Consider the following 8,795-nt stretch of genomic DNA (forward strand, 5'->3'; position numbering starts at 1 on the left):
CTTTATGGTTTCAAACAAATTTTGGGATTTTTAAAAATATTTCTGTGAAAAATAGCGTTGGTAGTTTGATAGGGATTGCACTGAATCTGCAGATTGCATTGAGCAGTATGGTCACTTTAATAATATTAATTATTCTGATCCATGAACATGGGGTGTATCTCCATTTGTCTGTGTCATCTTCAACATCTTTCAGTAGGTTTGTATAGTTTTTCTTATAGAGATCTTCACCTCCTTAGTAAAATTTATTCCTGAGTGATTTTTTTTTTTTTTTTTTTTAGCTACTGAAAACGAGATTGCATTCTTTAATTTTTTTCTGAAGGAGAAAGATTTTTATTGGCACAGACATGTCTTATCAACTTGACAGAATTAAACAGTAATTTAAAAAAAAAAGTAAAAGCTGGTTTCTCTAAAACTAGTTTCATTGGGGTCAGCAGGTCAGAAGCAGATTGTAACCACTCAGTTTTGCTTTAAGCCACGACATTAGGAAGCAATCTGTAAAACTAGTATAGTTTCTTCAACTATTAAACTTGTTCATTCACATGATTGGCTGAGGTGCACAAAAATAAAACTCCTACTAAAAAAGAATCATGCCAGGGACAAGACCAGAGATAGTTTCTGACTTTGCAAAGCTCGATAGGTACAGGAACCCTAGGAGAACGTGACTTTCTCCAAAAGGTTACCATACCATCATATCTCCTCTGAACTTGTCACAAATGTGGAAAGCTGCTTGCTTAGAGGTACTGCTCACAGCGGAGAATTTGTCATCTCATTAAAATCTCCACTTTTCATTACTGGGTATCTGTCTTGCTCTCTGAAGATGCATAAGTAGGGGAGGCGGTGGGGGAGTGGGGGAATGCAGCCAGAGCCAGGGCAGCAGGCACTACCTACAGCACTGGTCTTTGGGGAAAAAACACATGGTGCTTGCATCAGTGGCTTATGTGGTCTAACTGTCTGCACTATGGCTGTCAGTCCACTGAATGGGCTGGGAGGTATCTGGGATTTGTTGTGTGTTATTGGAAGATAGCTCTGATGGGTCATGGATAGGTTAGAGCCAATCCAGTTCAGGCCCTGTCTCAGACTTGTATCTTATGTGAACTCAAAAAATAAAACACACTTCTATCTCCATCTCACCCCCATCCCTGATTATATTCAGGGAAAGACTTCCCCAGGAATGGCCAGCCAGGCCTACAGCAGATTAGATCTTTCCCCAGTACTGCTCAGTGTGTGGAATTTCAGTCACCACTTCAGATTCAATTCCATAGTGATCTTGTCCTCTGAGGATTTTAAAGAAGTTATTTTCACAGATAATGGCCTTCAGCCCCATCCATGTCCCTGTGAAGAACATTATCTTGTTCACTTTTATGGCCATATGGTATTCCATGGTGTATATATACCACATTTTCTTTATCCAGTCTATCGTTGATAGACATATAAGTGGAAGTTAAATGATGAGAACACATGGACACATAGAGGGGAAAACACCCACGGGGGACTGTTGCGGGGAGGAGAGTGGGAGAAGGGAGGAGATCAGGAAAAATAACTAATGGGTACTAGGCTTAATATCTGAGTGTTGAAATAATCGGCACAACAAAACCCCATGACACAAGTGTACCTACGTAACAAACCTGCACATGTACCCCTGAACTTAAAATAAAACTTAAAAAATAAGGAAGCCATTATTTGCAACCAGTCAGTAGGACATGCTGTCCTCCACCTTGCAGCCCAGGATGCAGATGGCATGGCCTCCATCATCTTGGTGTTCTTTGAACTTGTACAGCAGGAAATCCGAATACACAGAGAAGGCTTCCTCCACTGGGTCATTTTTGCAGATCTTGGTCATGATGTCCTTTGTGCTGTTGGAGATACTGTAAGAACTGCATCCATAGTGCTTGCCCTCTTTGTAGATCTGGCCAGGTTTGCAGGTCTTGCTGCACTTGGGGGAGTCTCTTTTCCCCACATATGGAGCCATGGATGTGGTGCTCACAGGGAGGGAGGGATGGGAAAAGTCTGCAACCTACATGAGAGTCATAGACACCACCAGAAACCAGGCCTTTTCTTGTCCAGAAGTTCCAAGCTTCATTGGTATAACCACCAGTGCAGCCGTACCCACACAAACAGGTGAGCTTGTCCTCCATGGACACCTCCGTATGACTCCCTCCCCCGCCCCCTGTTGGGGTGGATGCAGATCCAGTCAGAGATGACTTCTAAAGCCCCCAAAGCCCAGCAAAAGCCATAGGAGCCCTGGTCTCTGATCTCTCCGAGGTCAGTCTGGTCACTGTTCCTGTGGATCAAAGCTTTCAGGCAGATTTATGTCCTAGAAAACTTAGCTCTCTGGGGCAGCTTGGATCTGCCCAGGAAGGTACCATACGGCCTCCTCAGGTAGCTCATTCCATTTTGTGGAAGTTGTGCCTGGCCTGCTGCGTGGTGTTTGGTTTGTTGATATAGTTGACTAGCTGTTCAGACAAGGGGTGGAAATAGGGTCTGCTTCCTGCACTGGCCAGCACCAGCAGGCAGCAGAGGGAGGTCAAGAGCCACCTTAAGTCTGAAGATGGATCCTGGATCAACCTTTCTGAGTTCATAGATTCATCAAGATGAATGTACCTCAGCTACATTCTCCTCTGACAGAAGGTACTGTGGGATCAGTTTTTCCGGCATACCAAAAGGTGCTAGGTCTTCCTTTGAACCCAACAGCGTTTGCTTTTTAGTGGGTGTGGGGGTCTCTGTTAGGTCAGGTAGAGGAATGTGGGGCATGAGCTATAATTCTTCTCCTGGCACAAGCCTGTTAACTTCCTCAATCAGTGCAGAAGTCCAGGGGCAGGGCGTGTCCTCCTTCTCCGTATGCCCCATCTGATCGTCCATTCTCTACTCTTGCATTTTTAACTTATTTCTCAGCTAGTTTATTATGGGTTCATAGAAATGCTACTAATTTTTTACATTGATTTTGCATCCTGTAATTTTAATGCATTTATTAAGCAGATCTAATAGCTTTTTGGTGGAATTTTTATTTTTTTCTAGATGGAGGATCATATCATCAGCAAAGAGGGACAATTTGACTTCGTCTTTTGCAATTTGGATGCCGTGTGTGTGTGCGTGTGTGTGTGTGTGTGTGTGTGTGTGTCTATTTTCCTCCTGCCTAGTTGTTCGGGCTAGGACTTCCACTCTTATGTTGAATAGGAGTGATGAAAGCAGGTATTCTTGTCTTGTTTCATCTCTTTGAGAAAAGGCTTTCAATTTTCACCCATTCATTTTGATGTCAACTGTGGTTTTGTCATACATGGTCTTTATTGGATTGAGGTATGTACCTTTAATACCTAGTTTGTTGAGGATTTTTATCATAAAAGGAGGGTGGACTTTATCAAGTGCTTTCTCTGCATCTATTGAGATTATTATATGTCTTTTGTTCTTCATTCTGTTAATGTGACATATCACATTTATTGATTGAGGTAAGTTGAATCATCTTTGCCTCCCTGGGATAAATCCCACATTACGATGGTATATTATTGTTTTCATGTACTATTGGATTCTGTTTCCTAGTATTTTGTTGAACATTTTTGCATCTAAGTTTTTCAGGATATTTTCTTGCCTGTAGGGTTTTTTTTTCTTTATTTTTATTGTGTCCTTGTCTGGCTTTAGTATTTAGTATTGGGGCAATGTTTGCTTCACAGGATGTGTTAGGAGGAATTCACTCAACTTCAATTTCCTGGAATAGTTTGAGGGTAATTGGTGTTACTTCTTTTTTGAAAGTTTGTTTATGTAGACTTGTTCACAATAGTCTTTGATTCACTTTTATATTTCTGTGTTATCAGTTGTAATGTCTTCTTTTACATTTTGCTTTTGTTTATTTAGGCCTTCTCTCTTCTTTTTTCTTGGTTAATCTAGCAACTGGTTTATCGATTTTTCTTTATATTTTCAAAAGAAACAATTTTTCATTTTACGAAATCTTTGTATTTTAGTCACTATTTTGTTTAGTTTCACTCTGATTTTTGTTATATTTTTTATACTAAGTGTGGCTTTGATTTGTTCTTGCTTCTCTAGTTTCTTGAGGTACATTGTTAGATTGCTTATTTCAAATGTTTCTATTTTTTGGTGTAGGCATGTATTGCTATAAACTTCCTTCTTAGCCCTGTTTTTGCTGCATTTTATAGGTTTTGTATTTTGTGTTTTGATTTTCATTTGTTTCAAGACTTTTTTTTTCCCATATTTTTCTTAATTTCTTCTTTGATCAAATTGCCATTCAGGAGCACGTTGTTTAATTTCCATGCATTTGTACAATTTCCCAAGTTATTTTTATTGATTTATAGTTTTATTCCATTGTAGTTTGAGAAGACACTTGATACGATTTTAATTTTTAAAAATAAGAATTAAAAATGAAGAACTATTTTGTGTCCTAACATATGATCTATCTTGGAGAGTGCTCTGTGTGCTGATGATAAGAATGTGTATTCTGTAGCTATTGAATAAAATGTTCTGTAAACGTCTTTTAGGTTCATTTGGTTTAGTGGGTAGTGTAATTCTAAAATTTCTTTGTTAATTTTCTCTCTAGATTATCTGTCTAATGCTGAAAATGGGGTGTTGAAGTCCCCAACTATTATTGTATTGGAATCAATGACTCCCTTTAGATCTAATAATGTTTCCTTTATTTATCTGGGTGCTCCTTTGCTGGGTGCATAGATTTCCAGAATGGTCATAGCCTCTTGCTGAATTGATCCTTTTATCATCACATAGTATCATCTTTTTTGTCTCATTTTACTGTTTTTGATGTCAAGTTTGTTTTATTTGATGTAAGTGTATCTACTCTGGCTCACTTTGCGTTTCCATTAACATGGAATTTTTTAAACATCCCTTTATTTTTAGTTTGTGTATCTTTAAAAGTGATATGAGTTTCTTATAGGCAGCATATAATCCTGTCATTGATATGGTGTGACTCTGTGTCCCCACCCAAATTTCATCTTGAATTTTAATCCCCACATGTCAAGGGAGGACCCTGGTGGGAGGTGATTAAATGATGGAGGCAGTTTTCCGCATGCTGTTCTCATGATAGTGAGTGAGTTCTCACAAGATCTGATGGTTTTATGTGTTGGGCAGTTCCTCCTTCACAGGCTCTCCCTCTCCCACTGCCTTGTGAAGAAGGTACCTGCTTCCCCTTCCGCTATGATTCTAAGTTTCCTGAGGCTTTTCCAGCCATGCAGGATTCTTTCCTTTATAAATTACCCAGTCTCAGGGAAGTTCTATACAGCAGTGTGAAAATGGACAAATACAGTCATTTTTATCCATTCAGTCAGTCTATATCTGTTAATCAGAAGTTTCATTCATTTATATTCAGGATTGTTGTTAATATGTGATTGGCACTGGGTGCCAGGGTAGTGTATTTCTGACATTGTATTAATTAATTTCTGATTGTTTTGTATATATTTTTTCTTCTCTTTCTCTTTTATTGTTTAGCATTGTGGTTTACTGGTTTTCTGTAGTGGCAATATTTGAGTCTTTTCTCTTATTTGTGTTTTCTCTACCAGTTGATTTACATTTGTGTGTGTTTTCATGATGATAGGTGTCAATCTTTCGCTTCCAGGTATAGGACTCCATTAAGCACTTGTAGTGCTGATGTAGTGGTGATGAATTCTCTGCACTTTTGCTTTTACAGGAATGACGTTATTTCTCCTTCATTTATGAAGGATAACTTTGCTAGGTATAATATCCTTGGCTGACAGGGTTTTTTTTGTTTCTTATATAACTTATATCATGTCATTCTCTCCTAGCCTGTAAAATTTCTGCTGAGAAATCTGCTATTAATCTGATGGGGGTTTCTTCATTAGTGACTAGATGCTTTCCTCTTGCTGTTTGTAGAATTCTCTCTTTGTCTTTCATGTTTGACAGTTTGACTATAATGTGCAATGGAGAAGACCTTTATGAATTTTATCTATTTGGCTATCATTTAGCCTGCTATATCTGAATGTCTAATTATCTTGCTAGACTTGGTAAGTTTTTATCTATTATTTCATTAAATTGGTTTTCTAACCCTTTTGTTTATTCTTCACCTTCTGGGACACTGAATATTTGAATATTTTGCTGCTTTATGGTGTCCTACATGTAAATACTCTTTGCTCATTCTTTTTTATTCTTCTGTCTTTACTTTCAACTGAGTGGGTTGTTTCAAAAGAACTGTTTTCACATTCTCTATGATTATTTATTCTGCTTAGTCTATCGTTGATGCTTTTGAATGCGTTTTTGTATTTTGCTTATTGAATTATCCAGTTCCATATTTTTAAAAGATATCTATCTCTTTGGTAAATATCTTATTCATATCCTAATTTTTTTTAGTTTATTTGTATTGTTTTTCAGCATTCTTTTGTATCTCACTCTGCTTCTTTAACACCAATATGTCTGATTCTTTTTCCAGGATTTTACACATTTCTTTTGGATTGGGATATGTTGGTGGAGAATTATTGTATTCCTCTAGAAATTGACATACTTCCTTGTTTTTTCGTTGTTCATGTGTATTCACATTGATATCTGTGCATTCGGTTTATCAATCTTTTGTTCCAATATTTTTTTCTGAATTGGCTTTTGTATGGGAGGACATTTTCCTGAAGATGAGTCTATGGTGTTGGTTGAGTAGAACATGTTGGCTTTGATTCTGGGTGTACTTTGTAGTGCAATCTCTATATGATTTATTTGGCTGTAAACAGCATCATATGATGTCTTTGTGAGTTACTTGGTGGCTTAGGGTTGGTTGTTTGTTAGTAGAGGCTATGGTGAAGTCGCTGGGAACTAGGATGCCAGGTGGGCCAGTTTTGAGACCTCAGTGGTAGCAGCCATGTGCGTGCCTGTCATTGGGTGTCAGGGTGGGGTATGCTGGCACTTGTGTTAGCAGGTCCAGAGAGGCCAATTCTAGGGCACCAAGTTGGCTTCCTCAATTGCCAGAAATAACAGTGGTGGGCCAAGCACCTGAAAGGGTTCTTGGGTCTCTGGGAAGCAGGTGTGGTGTGGGCAATGGCAATAGCAGTGTTGGGACAACCCTCTAGGACCCAAATTGTCCATGTTGGTGTTGGTGGTGGCTGTGACAGGCTGGGAGGGCCAGTCCTTAGACCTACTGGTGGTCCATGCAGGTGAGTACCAGATGTGGTGATAGCAACTATTTGGGTAAACCCAACTCCAGTCACTGGAAGGAGTATTCAGGTGCCAAGAGTGGACTAGGCTGGTTGTCTCTAGGCCCCCAGATGTCTTGCTCAGGTATTGCGAGGGAGGAGCTAGACAGCTAGACTGAGTGGATCTCTCCTTACCCATTCCTCCCTACTTCCTAGTGGTGTATGCAGGAGCTGGCTGTGGTAGGCAGGGCAGAGAAATCTCCAGGCCCTTTGGCAGAATGCTCAGATGTGGGCAGCAGTAGCAACACTGAAACTCTGCCACTGGGAAATGCAGGGTTGCTTTAAGCAGAAGCAGCTATAGGCATTGGTTTGGTGTGGGGGAAGGGCATATTCTTTGCTTATACTTGAGCTCTCAGTAGACCACAGGGGTGGCAGAAGCTGTAGGCAGTAGAATTTGTCCTAGGGCATATGAAAATCTTTGGCTGCCTCTCTGTTGGGAGAGGCAGGGTTGCTGCCAGTGGTTCCCACCTCACCCCTTGCAGTTGCAGCTGTGGGCAGGAAATGTCAGTGAGGCTCCAGAAATGTGAAGTTCAGAGACTCTTGGGCCCCAGGGTAAGATGCAGTCTGATGGTGACTGAGCTCTCAAGATGGCATCATGCTGTAGTTTCTTTTTTTTTCTTTTTCTTCTTTTTTTTTTTTTTTTTGAGACAGAGTATTGCTCTGTCACCCAGGCTGGAGTACAGTGGCACGATCTTGAATCACTGCAATCGCTACCTTCCGGGTTCAAGCAATTCTCCTGCCTCAGCCTCCTGAGTAGCTGGGATTACAGGTGCACACTGCTGTGCTCAGCTAACTTTGTATTGTTTTTGGTAGAGACGGGGTTTCACCATGCTGAACAGGCTGGTCTTGAGCTCCTGACCTTGTGATCTGCCTGCCTCAACTTTCCAAAGTTCTAGGATTATAGTCATGAGCCACCATGCCCAGCTCATGCTGTAACTTCTTAAGGCTCAGGGGTTTGTTGGACCTGTTGTGAGCTCTCTCTGGGGCAACGTCATTTATGGTCTCCAGGCAACTCCCTATGTTAATCTCAGGTCTCTTGAGGGTACAGGACCTCTCTCATGACTAGAATTGCAGGAGTCCACAGTGAGAATTTGGACCACGGGGGCCTCTCCCTTACCATTTTTCTGCATTCTCTAATGCAGAGAACCTCTGAACCTGGAGAAGCTAAATTCTCCAGGTTCTCAGCCAATGCCGGCCTTGCAGGGTGCCTTGCTTCCCTCTCCTTCTTTGCTTTTGGTATTTCCTGTCACTTTTATGTTAAATTCTAACGTTCTATGATAAATGATCTATTCAAAGTACAATTATCTACTCATTATTTTGGTTCTTTGCAGAAGAAGCAAGTACCAGATACAGTTAGTCAGTCACCTTGAGGCTCTCTCATCTAGGAAATATAGTTAATAATGGTAAATCAAACAAAAAGAAGAAAAATCTAAATAACACAAAAGAGGACACTAGAGTAAAGGGGAAAATACCAAATCATCATCATCATCATGAAACAAAGCAAAACAATCACAAAACTACTTAGAATAGAAATAAGATGGTCAACATTTATCACTTATCAAAATAAATGATAATATACATATGTGTGAAAGGTAAAAAGAATCATCAGAGTTAAAGAATAAACCAAATATATACACTATTTCAAGACAG

The 8,795-nt window shown here is 40.0% G+C and overlaps 1 pseudogene; it reads right to left on the bottom strand.

Moving 5' to 3' along the window:
- Window positions 1-1,195: 1,195 nt before the first annotated feature.
- On the bottom strand, window positions 1,196-2,655 carry LOC105549652 (annotated as a pseudogene).
- Between the last annotated feature and the right edge of the window lie 6,140 nt (window positions 2,656-8,795).

This window comes from Mandrillus leucophaeus, unplaced genomic scaffold (genome assembly GCF_000951045.1).
Source record: "Mandrillus leucophaeus isolate KB7577 unplaced genomic scaffold, Mleu.le_1.0 Scaffold45, whole genome shotgun sequence".
NCBI classification, from domain to species: Eukaryota; Metazoa; Chordata; class Mammalia; order Primates; family Cercopithecidae; genus Mandrillus; species Mandrillus leucophaeus.